Below are 16,627 nucleotides of genomic sequence, written 5' to 3' on the forward strand. Positions count from 1 at the left end.
CACTGTTACTTTCTACCAACACAAAATATAAACAAAGTTTCACAAACTTTAACACCCAGAACATTTATTATTCAAATTTTTAAGCCCCAATGAGCAATCCTTAATACTTGACTCTCTTTTTTAATTATGAAACCACTCATTTAAATTTATTGAACTAGCCATACATTATAGATATATTATTGGAAGAATTAGTATTATCTATCTATTTCTCATCAGCAATGTCAATGTTCATGTTATTATTAAAATGACTGAACTCAAACATAACAGTTCTCATCCAAACCAACTAGCACCTGTCATCTCGTCTTTTCTTAATCTCAATTACTTTCATAATGTGGCATAATGAAATCTGATACCTTTAGCATATCAATCCCCCAAATACTTATATTTTGTAAGTTTCAGTATAATTCCTTTTCCTTCTTTTCTCAAGGGAAATACATTATCTTAACTTATCCCAATAAGATAACCTACCATTGGAATCATGTCACTAGCCCTCTTCTGAACCTTTTTCAATACTTCTGTCTTTCTTGTATAAAATTATCAAAACATACACAATACTACAAATGATATCTAACAAGTGATTCATACAGATAATTAGCTTATCATAAATATGTTTATAATTATACCCTAAAATATCAGTAGCTTTACTACTAACAAAAGAGCACTTCTAATAGCTTGCATGACTGTCTACCATCACATCAAGATCATTTTCTTTGTGTTTGTTATAGTTTTTACTGTAACTTTTAAATTACTGAGCATATTTTCATGACTTTTGTAGATTAACAATAAACATAAGGCTTCTGTACACAGAGTATAGAGTTTGTTTTATTAAATTTCAAATTTTTTAACCAATGCTTTTTTCATGCCTTTTTTCTTTTTTAATGTTGACCATGTAACATGCAAAGTAATTTTAAGATTAAACACACATTTATGCATCAGAAAATTTTCATATTTCATACATGAAATCTTTAGTATTCCCAGATAATTTTCAAACATTTTAAAGAAAAAACTATTTATATTATCTGCTATTATCACTATCAACTCTTTCTACAAGTTTGGTCAATTTGACTGACCTTGTAACCACCATAAAAAATTAAGAAATAAATATACTTTTTTTCATTCTAGAATACACACAAATTATAACATGAAAACACAAATGTTCAGTGTAAATAGCTTAAATCTCATAACATTATACATTTATATATATATATTTATTATAATGACCTTGCAGTTGAGTCTGGCCAATATTACAGAAGTTGCAATGACACAGAGCACTCGCACTCATGCTACTATGTCCAAGAATGTAAAACTGATCTTTACAAAGTGACCTATCTTACCTGTGTATTAGTGGACTAGTATTTTGTAAAATATAGTAACATTTCAGTAATAATGCATTATATATGCATATACATCATTAGTATTCCCAAGTTCACAAACTTATTTTTCTTAAAACATAGAACAGTAAGTAAAGAAGTGTAGCAAACAATTATCATTTCTTGTTACAAACTTTGTATTTACTTGCTGCTTGTCACAGATTACTAAGCCTTATCGAATTTCACACATGGAGGATGTGAAATAAATTTTTTTTAGGTTTTAAGCATACATTTTGAAATAACCAAAACTATTACATTACTAAAGCAATACTATTAGAATTCCACTATAATTTATCAAGCTTAATAACTTATATTGTAATAAGCTGTATTTGGGTCTAAACAAATATGAAATTTCAATTTATTACTTGCAATCTAGAATAAAAAGAAAGAAAAATATGTATGTAAAAATGGCTGGTTTGGGTTGAGAAAATTTTTAATGTAGAGGAGCGAACAATGTTTAGACCTTCTTCGGTCATCGTCAGGTTCACAAAGATAGAAAGAGGTAACTGACCAATAGCTGACCACATGTTTGAAAAGGGTTGTGTAACTGAGTGTAGGAATGTAGAGGACGTGCTTAGGTGTTTGATTATATTCATTAATATAGGTATAAAGGTGTTCCTTTGTATTGGTTTATTTTGGGCTTGAGTTGTTGTATAAGGTTTCTTTAATTTTGCATTAGTTTATTTAGTATTTGGGTGTTTTCTATGGTTATGTTGTGTTTATTTGATTTACAGTGTTCAAAAACGTGTGAAGGTGACTTGTGTTCTTTGAATCTGGTTTCCATTTTTCTATATAAAAAATTTTCTCAAACCAAACCAGCCATTTTTACATATATAGAATTTTGTTTAGTTGCATTTTGTGTCTCTCTGTTGTATTTGTGTGTATTGGTTTAAATTTGTTTGTGTCTGATAGGATGTTCTTCATTTTTGGGATGTATTCATTCATGTTCATTATGACTATAGTGTTTCCTTTATCTGCTTTTAGAATTTTTATGTTTTTGTCTTGTTTTAGGTTTTTAATGGAATTAATGTCTCTTTTTGTAAGATTGTTTTTTAGTTTTCTATTTTGTAAATTATGTTGATGGTTTTGTGAGAAAATTCTTTGAAAAAATTGTTTAAGATGTTGTTTTTAGGTGTTTCTGGAAAATATTAATTTTTAATTTTTTTCTGGGAAGTTTGACTGTTGGATGTCAATAAAATTGTCAAAGTTGTCTTCTTTCCTTCAGTTGTTTTCTTGTTTTTGTTTTCTCTGGAAAGTATCACAAGTCTCCTGGCTAGGTCTTCTAAACATGTTTTAATTTCTAAAGTTGGAATGTACCTTGGTGATATTACAAAGTTGAGTCTTTTGTTAAGTAGATGTATCTCATATGTGTTTAATTGTCGGTTGGATCTGTTAATTATGAGGTTAGTCAACGGTTTGTCGTGTTGGTGTCTTTTCTGTTGTTTGCATCTTAGTTTTTCTAGTTTTTTGTTGTGGCAGATCTTTTTGTCCCTGTCATTCCTAGCTGATTTAGTTTATGTTTCCTTGTATAAGTCTGTAAATCTCTGGTTTAATGCAGCATGTCTAGGTTCATTTTTTGTTTCTGTAAGTCATGTAGGTTTTTGTATTTCATGTTCAACATGGCTTTAAATAGTTTTTTCTGTAAATTTTGGATAATGTTTGTGCATTGATTAAAATTTTTTGATAGTTTTACCTTGATAAAGTTAGGGGTTAGTTGTTCCTTTCGACATTGTTGAATGAAGTAGATGTCATTTCTTCTATTGATAATTCTTTGGTTTAAGTTTCTTAGTTTCTTTACGATCGTATGAGCTTGTAATGTTAATAGTAGTGTAACGTATGTTAGTTCAGACATAATGGTTACATAGAAAAGTACAAAATACATAAAGAAAAATACAAGTACTTATACTTCTTGTACAATCGCCAAGATTAAATAATAATCCGTGATGTCGAGAAATGATGGGATTAACATCTATACAGTTTAAAATTAAATTCCATATTTCAAATGTTAACATTTTCCTGATATAAAAATGTATTTCCTACAGATACTCACCTCCATACACAATTAAGCTATCTGTGTCTTAGGAATTTGCATGCCACAAGCCCTTAGATATTTCCCATCTAATCTCATGAGATTACTCCTGGATAGCACCACAGCAGAATAATTTTATTATGCAGCAAACGTTCTCCACCAATAGAAGGGTGACAACTTCCTGCACATTAATTCCCTCCATGGTTTTCACTCATGAATCTTCATTCTTTGGCAAGGCAAGGAATACTAAGGTGCACTGGAAGTGCAAGTGAAAGGTGTGAAAAGAGGCAAGTATCTACCAGAAATACATTTCTAGATAAGGAAAATGTTAACGTTCAAAAAAATACACACCTATGCACGCAATTAAGCACCAATAGCTAAGTTCCAAAGCGGCATACCCATGGGAGACCACATCTCTCCCAGGACATATTTTTAGCTCAGGAAAAAGAACGAAGCAAACAAGATCCATGTGTTGCAGATATGGGTAGAATAAGAACAAGGTTGTCTGAGTACTTGGCATGCAAGAGGTTAGAGAGAGAATATCTGAAATTTGGTTGTAGCTTGTGCTCAACTCAATACTGTGCTGTCCTGACAATTTCACCACCACCTGGCTTTCCACAGGCTGTACCCACTGTTCTAACCCCAGTGGTTAGGTCCCAATCATTGAGGATTCTCTGTGATCCACCATTCAGCAGCCAGGAACTGGTAAGTGACAAGAGTATCTCATGCTCAACTTGAAGGAAAAAAGGGAAAAGGAATTTATGGTAGGGAGCCTTAAAGGAAATGTCTGCATCCCCATCTGTATTTTTCAGTTAGAAAGGTATTTTATTTATATATATGTATAAACAGTACAACTGGTGACTGTATATCCTATTTTCAAAAGCAAGCACAAGACAGAAAAACAGGCACTAGCTTTTCCATGATTGTCCATGGAATAGGTATGGTTCAGATCATACAGTAGCCAGACAAACACACCATGATAATACCTCAGGTGGTCTTGTGGAACACCTCATCTCAATAGTGGGCATACATCTAGCCAGGGTGGATGAGTGCTTTCAGTTATCCTGACTTTATGCAGAATTTTGGAAAATAAATATATTTGGCAGGCACCACAAGCCATCTAGGAGAATCCTATAAGAAAATGCTGTAATAAGGAAAAAAAAACTTAGCAGTCTAAAGACTGTACAATGGCAAATGAAAACAGGTAGTATCCTTCAGTAGTAGAAAAAATCCAGATGGTGAAGACAGTGGGTGATACAGGTATGAGAGATAATCCACATGCCAGCTTGAAGGATCTTACCCATTGGCCATTGAAAGCTAGCAGTGAAAGAATGAGAGAAATGGTGAATCTGATAGAATGAAATACAGAACAGAGAACAGTTTGCAAGCATCAACCTCAATGAAAAGTAGACAAAATATAGAAGTTGATGGTAGCTATGAAAGTGAGAGGTACAAGCTAAATAGTAACAAACAGCATGAAAAGGGCAAAAGAAAAGAATAAGACTAGTCCAGGCTGAAAGCAATGAAAGCCAGAGCCAAGGACTGGGAAATACATGATCAGAAGAATCCATGGAAATCAGAAAGGTAGTAAAACATGAATAGAGTTCCCAATAGAGAGCACCTCTAATGGACAGTGCAGGGGTGAAGAGTCTACTCCTTTGATTAGTTGTACATAGGACATGGTAGATGATGAGACAAATCTGTTTAGAACTGGTCCAGTAAGGAAGGCCAAAGTTTGAAAGAATAGGGTTCTGGATTGTTTTTAAACTTGGCAAAGGAATGTGAACTACTGAGGTCAGTTTTTTGTGAGAGATTCCTCTTGTACTCAAAGACTGAAAGAGGAAATGCATATGTGTGCAACCCAAAAATAGAGGCAGTTAAAGTGAAAACATAATCTCCATATACTAAACCTCTCATGAAGTATGAGTATAATAAGCATAACTTATGGTGAGTAGTAGTTCCATAGCTTACATAGGTGAGAAACTAGTTTAAAAATACTCTTAAATGAATAAGTATGAAGCAGAAGTGGGAAAATTACTGGAAGTGTTGATGAACACTGCTTTCTCAAGTTATATAGACTGAACTGAAAGAAGAAAAAGGAAACAAGATGAGGCCTGACAGAAGGAGGGGAAGATAATGGGAGGGAAATTATGGGTAAAAAGTAAAGTAATCCCTACAAAGACAGAAAAGTGTGACCACAGAAGGTCAAACTATGACAACCAGGCACCCACAGGATGAGACTCAACATAATCATTACTGATAAATTTGATAAGTCAAACACCATGCAGAAGAGGAAAGTTGAAAAGTGGGAACAGAAACATGGAAGCTGAGCCAAGGTACACTGGTAGAAGATTAGATTTGAGACTGAAAAGAAAGGACAAAAGCAAGAACTGATGCAAACAGCCTCAGTCTGTGATTCAATCAAATCAGAAAGGTATACCCTCAAAACTTCAGGACAAAGAAAGAGGGACAGGTGAAGATCCAGTAGAAAGGAAAAAAAGACTACTTGGGACAGAAGGGCATTTCTGCCCCACAATTTCCAGCAGCAAAAAGCCTAGTGAGCAACAAAATGGTAGAAGTGGAAACAATTGTTTTGACTAGAGGTACAGAGATAAAAATCATCTTGTATTTCAAATTAATAAAAAATCTATATTAGACTGACTCCATAAATTCAGAAACAAATTTTCAGTAAAAACAAAATTCATTAGATATTCTATTTTGTATACAGAAGACTTGTAACATTTACTTAAAGCTTACCAAACTTCACAAAGACACACCTGGTAATTTCAGAATTATATTAAACATTCCTAAGTACAGCTTCAATGAAACAGAGGAGGAGGGGTGGGATGGGCAGTGCAATGAACAAATGCCTTACATACAGAGTTAAAAAACAGTTTGATAAATATATGAATAATCAGGGATAGAATTGTTTTACTGATGTTTGTTTCAAAATAGATGGGACAGCCTTGATGGACCAACAGATTCTTTATTAACTCTTAAATGTTATATTAAGTTCAGTAATTTTTATTTATTATAGCCTCCTGATTGACTAAACAACTAATAAATGTTTCATTCATGAATAACAATGAAACTTGATGGTAAGTTGCATTATGACATTTTACATTATCAATGTTGTTTTTCTACCACATCAAACATGCATTGTAACAATATACTTTATTCCAAGTTTGTAACAAATACAAGAACAAGACTAAGTTTATCCAAACCAAAAGTTCAAAAAGTCACAAACAAGGATAAAAGGTATTATATATAGAAGTTTTGTTTATAAAAATGTTATGCTTTGAACATTTCAGCAAATGAATACACTACATACTGACAATATATAAAAAGTACAAAGGGGAAGAAAAAATAGATAAGATAATGAAACATGTGTTCAAGTTGATCATAAGACTTAATGATTGTTCATATACTTTTAATACTAAGCTAAATATATTACCATAGGATAATTTTGTTAGTCATCTACAAAATAAGTTATGTCCATTATGTCAGAAACAGGTATTTGTAACATGAATGTTATGTTTACCAGAGACCATTATATCCTGAATGTTGTGGGTAGGTCTTTGCATTGACTGTCATTAAGTTTTGATCTACATGCTTGATTGCATGCACATTTTTAAAAAATCACCATGAGCAATAAAAAAAATTGTTAGCTTTGTTCTCTTTCTTAAAATAAGAAGCAAAAATAAAATAATTTAGTAATCAAAGAAATGCATGACCCATGCTCCAAGAAACGCAACATAAAGCACTGTTACTGCAAATATGCAAAATAAATGTTTCAAAATAACTACAAAAAAATTGTTACAAAATATAGCCTTTTGATAAGTGAAACAACACAATCATACAATTTAACTTTAACACAGAACTCAAATAATTAATGATGCTTTAAATGATGATAATTATTACAATTAGAAATATCTTTAATTATTATGTAAATGCTTCTGAAATAAATTAGATCTATACATCTTATGCTTAATGATAATAAATAATACAAAGAAACCTTATGAAACTAAATTTATAACAAAGAATTACAAGTCTTAACAATCTTTAATTTTTTCAACAATGCACTTCAAGAAGAAAGAAGTTATAATACATATTATGAATTATTTAACCTATCTGCAACATGTTAAGGGTATAAGGTCATATTGCAACTGTTGACTTGGTTAAAAAATTTATTGAAATACTATTTTATGCATTTCTGTCAATACATTTTGTATTAAATTGTAGATTATTATTCAAAAAACACACCTAAATATTGATATTTGTGAATCACGTGGTATGTGGAATGTAGCACTCATTAAAATTAGTTGTGTTGTCAAAATACCAAGTCTATAGTTTCATAAGAGTTAAATTCAAGTTACCAATATCAGTAAGTCAGAATATAAAATAAAAACCTCATATCTTTTTATTTTGCTGAGATATGATTTGTGTATTGAATCAAATGCAGTGACTCTATTCACCTCTTTGCATTTGTGGAAACAGTCCCTTATATATACTTACTTCAATATATAAAGCGAATAACCAATTGACAGCTTAGAATTCTCAGCCATTTTAATCTGTTAAAAGACTACCATGTTATTTGATATTAAGATTTCAAAAAGGTAGGTTGTATCTTCTGTCACCTCCAATTATCTTTTTTTTTTTTTACCTAAATACAATTTAGTTATTAAGCTTGATAATTTATTATTAGTTATTCAATTGTATATATAAGAACTAAATAAAATATTTTGTTTCATATCTTCTACATGCAAAATTATTGCTAGATGAGATAATTGTTTGCTTTACTTCTTTATTTATTGCTCTATATTTAAAAAAAAGTTCAATAACTTATTTCTATATATATATACAATGTGTAATAAATAAAATGTGACTACATATATTATAAAATACTAGTTCTCTAACACACGGCTAAGACAGGGTCACTTTGAAAAGACTCAAGGTCAGTTTTATACCATTGGAAACAGTAATTTGAGTGTATGTGCCAGTGCATCAATACAAGTTATGTAATGTCAGCCAGGCATCACCAGAAGGTTAATATAATAAATATATATAGAAAATATAAGTACATTAAGTCTTATAAAATTATTTAATAACTACAGATTATAACATGAAAAACAGAATAATTTATATTTATTTCTTAATTTTGTTTGGGCAAATTGACACATCCCATAAAATTAGGGTAGAAAAAATAACAGACAAAATATAAAGTATCACTGAAAACAAATGTTTGAAATGTACTTAGTAGGTTTTAAGAATTACACAAACAATATCTGAGATTTTTTGAGATGAAAAATAAATTTCTTAATCATAAAATGAAATTACTTCACACACAAACTAGTAATTAACCAGACTTATTTTTACAAACAAATTATTATTCAAAATACTTCATCAGAAATGTGTGTGTGTGTGTGTGTAAAACTTGTAATCTTTACTGAAAGTCTACCAAACTTTGTAAAGCTAAATAAATTGCATCAAAAATTATAGTATAAATACTTAACATGCACAAATTGGTACACAAACTCGTCCATATTACACCAAGCCCATTATGAAAAGGATAAAGTTTGTTGTTGCCAAAACTGTGAAAAGGTGTACCGCTAACAGTTACAAAAGCAGGATGTTTGTCCAAACGAAAAAGACCTCAAAATATAACTCAAGGCCTAATCTCCAGATTAAACATATCTGTATAAAATATGCATTTTAGTTCCATAAAGCTGCATGATACACCCTTGTGTAAATTAACTGAAACAAACAGTCATTTTACAATATTTTTAGCATGGTGGCTGGTGTAGGCACACTGGACCTGCTGATTTCCTTTAATAGTCATTTTTTCACACAAACGGCATCATTAGCTGTATTTTGCAGTATGGTCGATCTATTTCTGGAATATATGACAAAATTTTGAGGAATATTACATCATTTGAAATTGCGTTAGAAGGGCAAGGAGATCAGTCAAAAAACAACTTCTTACCAACTCAATGAAAAAAAAACAGTATGAATGGGTTCTGAAATACAAGAACTGAATGCAAGATCAATGGAGGAAGGTGTTATTCAGTGATGAGACTCATTTCTTCGTACAGAGTCAGAGAAGTCTGCATGTTTGCAGATCTCCAGGTGAGAAACTTTGAGAATCTCACATCAATCAGTTCGAAAATGTCCCTTGAAAAAGATGTTTTGAGGCTTTTTCAGCTACTATGGTATCAGAGGTTTACATATCGTAGAAGGTATGATGCGAGGACCACAGTATATCGATGTTTTGCAGAGAAGAGTTGTTCCAGAATTGAAAGAGATTTCCAGATGGATCTGGCATTTTTCAGCAAGATCAGGCTCCATGCCACACATAGTAACTTGTGAAGAATTTTATTATTTATTTTATTTGGTCATCGTCAGGTCACGATGACCGAAGAAGGTCGAAACGTTGTTCGCTCTTCTACGTAAAATATTTTCTCAACCCAAACGAGCCGTTTTTGCATATACATCTCTCTACAAGTAAGTTTTCTCGACATCACTGATAATTGAGGTCATAATTGAGGTGTGGTATCATGATCTAAAAATTAGTAAAGATTGCAGTTAACTCATGGACTTGATGCCAAAGCAGATAAATGATCTTCTGAAATATAAAGGCAGTCATATCACGTATTAATTTGCGAGTAACTTTTGGATTCTCAGAAATAAAATACAAAACATTTAACAAATCGAAATTTTCCATCTTGTTTCAATTAATTTGTGCAAGAGTGTAAATTTTGATTTTTTTTTCAATGAACTGTCCAAGATCTAGCCTTTACTGTTAATTACTCTGTGTACATTTAGAATGTAGTAGTTACATAACTTATGCTTATAACAAAGATATACAAAGATCAACTCTGAGAACTGCTTCAGAGTCTAATGCACTTGACTGCTTCCTCCAATGCTACTCAATGTTGGAATGATATGCCCTCTTCATGCCAAGCAATGGATAACTTGTTTATTATAATTTGTGCACTATTTCAAATTAATAAACTATGATAAATCTACTGATATATTCCTCAAATTAGTAAATGGGGGTGAGCTAAATGCCTGATCCTGGTTTACCTAACAAATAATTTTTCTGCTCAAGCTAGCCCCAATAGCTACACAGCTCACACTTTATTTTTCTTATTTGACATAGTATAACATGTCTATGCTCTTGAGCTTGAGGTTGTCTAACTCGTGTCTTTGTAACCATTTTTCAGCTTTGGGGGCTAGCTTGTGATACGTTTTTATTTCAAGTGGGTTTCTCGTTATCAACAATTAAGTCAGGTAACATTTCTTGAGGAACACTATTAATTTGCTATAGACTTCAGAGTGACTATCTCTAAGCTTGATACACAAAGTTCTTCCATGCAGAAACTTGTATATCCAGCCGAAGATTCTTTCTCTTTAACCAAGACGCTAAAACTTTTAAAGCAGTAAACCAGTAGTCACAATCAAATTCAATATTCAATAAAATTATAACTGCAGTTTAATTAATTTTAATTAATTAAACAGTTTAAATTAATTTTACCATTAAGAAATCCAGTTTGGTGGTATATTAGATGATAAAAAAATTCCAGATGCGAAATGAGACATTTATTTACCATAAAAATAAGAATATTGACTACACAAGATGGTAAAAAAGACTCGACAATGAACTGCCAGATGGGGAAGGTTATTAGAATTTGGAATGAGAATAATACGTTTCAATAGAGGTGGAAAACATCCTATAATCTAATTATTACTGAACATTTTAAACAGAAAATTGAGAGAAACTGTTGTTCAATACTGTAACTAATTTCTGACAAGTCTCTGATTTATTATGTTGTGTGCATTACGTATCACAATTTCAAATAGCTGGAAATTTTTATTTCATTTAGAAGTTAATTGAATGCCATATGTATCAAATTTATGATATCTGCCAAAAAAGATTGATACACACAATTTTCTTTATTAACCAAAGTATATTTTAATATACGAACAACAGTACAATTTGTAATAACATTTATTACAAACAATAATTTACGTACAAAAGTTTTACGAAATTACAAACAATACTAAGTCTTCTATCTGATCTGGAATTTAATCTTCTACTGGCAGTTAACATAAAGCGAATTAATTCTATGTCGGTACACTGGTACACTTCTCTTGATGAGAAAGCTCGCTTGCTTTAACCTTAGCTGACCTACCCCGATTTAGATGCTCACATTTCACCGAGGAAAATATCTAATGTTCACATCGAAATACTAACTTCCAAAATTAATTAGTTGAATTGAAATGGTTTATAATGTTCGAAATATACAAGTGCTTCTGTCACATATCCGTAGTTTTCTGATTAATAAGTGTTTATAACGGTTACAACTCGCGAGCTTTATCCTACAGTGATTGTAGCAGACCAACAGTATTGTGCTTTCTCTCCACGTATTGCAATTGGTCACCTTTTATAAGCTTGAAAGGAGATTTTCTAGAAATATCAACTATGGCAACAGTGCTGGAATTTTACATACACATATCGAGAATTTTATGCTCAAGAATCTTCTACAAATTTAGAGAACAGGTGGTACTTTCAAAATACACCTTTAACATTATAGCTACATTCATTTCATTTCTAAATATATATTAAAGTGAAAAAAAATAGATATTAAAATAAATATTTTATATTAAATCCCGTTACGCATGGCCAGGTGGTTAAGGTGCTCGGCTCGTAATCTGAGGGTCATGGGTTTAAATCCCCGTGGCACCAAACATGTTCGTCCTTTCAGTCATGGAACCGTAATAATGACACGATCAATCCCACTATTTGTTGGTACAACAGTAGCCCAAGAGTTGGCAGTCAGTGGTGATGATTAGCTGCCTTCCACTGAAAGTATTTTTTACCTTATTCATTTGTTATTAGACTGTGGAACTAAGAAATTTATGAATATACAGGTAATTTGGTGCAGAAATAGTGTAATTTTAAAGAATGTGCTTTCCAGTGGCACAGCAGCATGTCTCCAGATTTACAATGCCAGAAGCTGGTTTCAATACCCATGGTGGGTAAAGCACAGATAGCTCTTTGTGCATAATTACAAACAATGTATATAAAAACTCATCCCATATGTAATTTTAGGCTCAAGCATATCTGGTGTCTTCATCTGTACATAAAAACTGCATATAATTAAAAATTAATTTTATAGACTACAACTTTTATATATTGGAAATTTACTTTCACCTATATTGATGTTATGAGGAAGAAATCAAAGTGAATTGCTAGAATTAGAAAAGTTACTGAAAACACAGTGTCCCCTCCAAAACAACAATTTCATTAGATAATATTATGTTTCACAAAATGTAATGTTGACAAGTAAATTTATATGCAACTTGATTACTATAAAATAGTTTTTCGTTTTTTGCTGTTTTAGTACGTAGCAAAAATAAATTTTGAAGAATTAACATCTTCTTATATAAGTAAAATATCACAGATGTTTCACGGATTTTGTACAACTTTCAGTTGTTAATTTTCCATTCACATCACAGTTAATATGAAATACTAGAGAAACTATAAGAAATTATAGTTTGGAATTTTACTCCAGCATTATGAATAAGGTGTAATGACACTGAAAGTAGCCACATTCTCTTGAAAAAGTAAACTGCCTTCATTTCACTTTATGCTGAAATTGGAAGATTACATTATAAAGCTTCCAAAACTGGTATGCATAGCAATTGAGCTAGATTTGGGTTATATCAAAATTAATTTCCTAAAACTTCTTTCAAAAGATCAAAAATATACCAGTTTACCCCTGGTAAGAACAATCTGAAAAGTATACAGTCTAAAATTAAAAATCTGTTACTTATTTTGCTGAAACTTTCAATTCACTATTTTCGTGGATCAGTAAAAAAAGTAACACTAATAGTAATAGACAACACGAAGCTCTAGAATGAACATACGTTCAAACTCGAGTTAAAAACCCTGACTAACAGAAATACATTAACAATAAACACCTCAGCACTGTGTGAACTGGATGCTAACAACAATTATACATTACATTATTACTGTTACAGTTACTGAGTTTGATACTGTAATCTATAGCCTAACGTTAACGTTATAAATCCCAAAATAAGCTCAAACACTCTTACCAATATAAAAATTTCAAAGTAGGTCCCATAAAGGTATGTTGAAATTTTGTTTCTGGTATTTGTTTCGTATAAGTTTCTGGACCTTCTCCAGCGGACTGAAAATATTCCCTAATAGTAAAAGCTAGAAACGCTAAAAACAAGCTCACATAAAACAGTTTAGAATCCGCCATGATGACGAACGTTAACTGTTATCACAACACAAATGCCAGGAAGGGTATCGTCGAGTAGGGGTATTAATGGTCTAACAGGTACGAAGCAATCGCACTATTAATAATTTCCACATAATAATTTTGGTTTGGTTTGAATTTCACGCAAAGTTAGTTGAGGAGCATAACAACATTAAATATTGCGTAATTTATTGTTATCAATTAATCAGCTGGAAGAGTGAAATAAGAATTCAATAATATGTGTATAAATACAACGCATTACACATAAGACGATGGTATCATCTTTCTCAAATTCTTTGGTATGGTTGGTGTTAGGGCCCTTTTTGGTGAGGTTTCTTTAGAATTTCGACCAAAGTTACAGGAGGTCTACTGTTTTACCAATGAATAGTGGAATTGCCTGAACATTATACAGACTTCATAAATGAAAGAGAGAGCACGTTCGGTGATGGAGATCCGAACTCGCGATCTACCCACTGCAAATCAAACGAAAAAAAGCCATGTCAGGCCCCATTAGTGTACTCTTTACCGAACATGCTGACTTATTGTTTCTTCATCTTCTATATTTCCCTGGCAACAGGCTAATGGCCATTATATTTTGCATCGCCTACAATTGTTCAACTCAAAACTTCAGTCAGAAGAAACTGAACATGTATAAATTTCCCTATATTAAAAAATGAAATAGCTGGAAGTCCGGAGACCCCTTTGTTTTTCACTTAAATAGGACACTACAATATACAGGTGTGTAATGTCTTTTCATATTATCACTATTTTCACCATCATCCTCGAAACATTAATTGGTTTCATGAAAATTATTATCTAGTTAGGCTATTCTCTGGTGGACAGGAAAGCAAGAGAACAATGATTCTTCTGTTCATAAAAACCCTAATATATTTTATGGAACTAATTGAGAATCTCTTACACTGGATTGATACCCCTTTTACAATTAACTTTGATAGTGTTTTTCATCAGGTTAGCCCAGACCCCAGCAGAGATTCTTTCATTTTTGTTATATTATCTTATCTGTGCAATGTAACGGATTTATTGTTGCTTTTTTTAATTTCGAGCAAAGCTACACAAGGGCTATCTGCACTAGCCGTTCTTAATTTAGCAGTGTAAGGCTAGAAGGAGGACAGATAGCCATCACCACCTACCGCCAACTCTTGGTTTGTTTGGTTTGGTTTTGAATTTCGCGCAAAGCTAAACGAGGGCTATCTGCGCTAGCCGTCCCTAATTTAACAGTGGAAGGCAGCTAATCATCACCACCCACCGCCAACTCTTGGGCTACTCTTTTACCAACAAATAGTGGGATTGACCGTGTCATTATTACGGTCCCATGGCTGAAAGGACGAGCATGTTTGGTGCCACGGGGATTTGAACCCATGATCCTCAGATTACGAGTCGAGCGCCTTAACCACCTGGCCATGCGTAACGGGATTTAATATAAAATATTTATTTTAATATCTTTTTTTTTTTCACTTTAATATATATTTAGAAATGAAATGAATGTAGCTATAATGTTAAAGGTGTATTTTGAAAGTACCATCTGTTCTCTAAATTTGCAGAAGATTCTCGAGCATAAAATTCTCGATAGGTGTATGTAAAATTCCAGCACTGTTGCCATAGTTGATATTTCTAGAAAATCTCCTTTCAAGCTTATAAAAGGTGACCAATTGCAATACGTGGAGAGAAAGCATAATATTGTTGGTCTGCTACAATCACTGTAGCATAAACCTCGCGAGTTGTAACCGTTATAAACACTTATAACTACGGATATGTGACAGAAGCACTTATATATATCGAACATTATAAACCATTTCGATTCAAATAATTAATTTTGGACGTTAGTATTTCGACGTGAACATTAGATATTTTCCTCGGTGAAATGTGCGCATATAAATCGGGGTAGATCAGCTAAGATTAAAGCAAGCGAGCTTTCTCATCAAGAGAAGTGTACCAATGTATCGACATAGAATTAATTCGCTTTATGTTAACTGCCGGTAGAAGATTCAATTCCAGATCAGATAGAAGACTTAGTATTGTTTGTAATTTCGTAAAACTTTTGTACGTAAATTATTGTTTGTAATAAATGTTATTACAAATTGTACTGTTGTTCGTATATTAAAATATACTTTGGTTAATAAAGAAAATTGTGTGTATCAATCTTTTTTGGCAGATATCATAAATTTGATACATACTGGCATTCAATTAACTTCTAAATGAAATAAAAATTTCCAGCCATTTGAAATTGTGATACGTAATGCACACAACATAATAAATCAGAGACTTGTCAGAAATTAGTTACAGTATTGAACAACAGTTTCACTCAATTTTCTGTTTAAAATGTTCAGTAATAATTAAATTATAGGATGTTTTCCACCTCTGTTGAAACGTATTATTCTCATTCCAAAGTCTGATAATCTTCCCCGTCTGGCAGCTCATTGTCCAGTCTTTTTTACCATTTTGTGTAGTCAATATTCTTATTTTCATGGTAAATAAATGTCTCACTTCGCGTCTGGAATTTTTTTATCATCTAATATACCACCAAACTGGATTTCTTAATGGTAAAATTAATTTAAACTGTTTAGTTTAGTTAGTTATCACCAGTAGATTCCATCAAGGAACATAGGGCCGCAATCGCTTGCGGATTCTTCAACAAGTATTTAAGTGAGTAGGTTGTTAGCCCACTGCACCGAGCCGTCCCTAATTTAGCAGTGTAAGACTAGAGGGAAGGCAGCTAGTCATCACCACCCACCGCCAACTCACCGGTTACTCTTTTATCAACGAATAGTGGGATTGACCGTTACATTATAACGCCCCCACGGCTGGGAAGGCGAGCATGTTTGGCGCGACGCGGGCGCGATTGCGAGACCTTTGGATTACGAGTCGCACGCATTACGCGCTTAGCCATGCCAGGCCACAAACTGTTTAGTTTAACTTTAAGA

At 32.4% G+C, this 16,627-nt stretch overlaps 1 protein-coding gene across 2 annotated transcripts in view; it reads right to left on the bottom strand.

Annotated features, from left to right (window-relative positions):
* The window catches only part of SelT (selenoprotein T), a 33,730-nt gene extending 19,924 nt beyond the window's left edge, over positions 1–13,806 (bottom strand). Inside the window, exon 1 of one of the 2 annotated variants that reach the window (XM_076448303.1) lies at positions 13,519–13,806. The gene's annotated coding sequence lies outside the window, so the exon portion shown is untranslated. The remainder of the gene's footprint in view (positions 1–13,518) is intronic. The other variant, XM_076448302.1, reaches the window with a different exon arrangement.
* Between the last annotated feature and the right edge of the window lie 2,821 nt (positions 13,807–16,627).

Source organism: Tachypleus tridentatus, chromosome 8, assembly GCF_004210375.1.
Source record: "Tachypleus tridentatus isolate NWPU-2018 chromosome 8, ASM421037v1, whole genome shotgun sequence".
Lineage (NCBI taxonomy): Eukaryota > Metazoa > Arthropoda > Merostomata > Xiphosura > Limulidae > Tachypleus > Tachypleus tridentatus.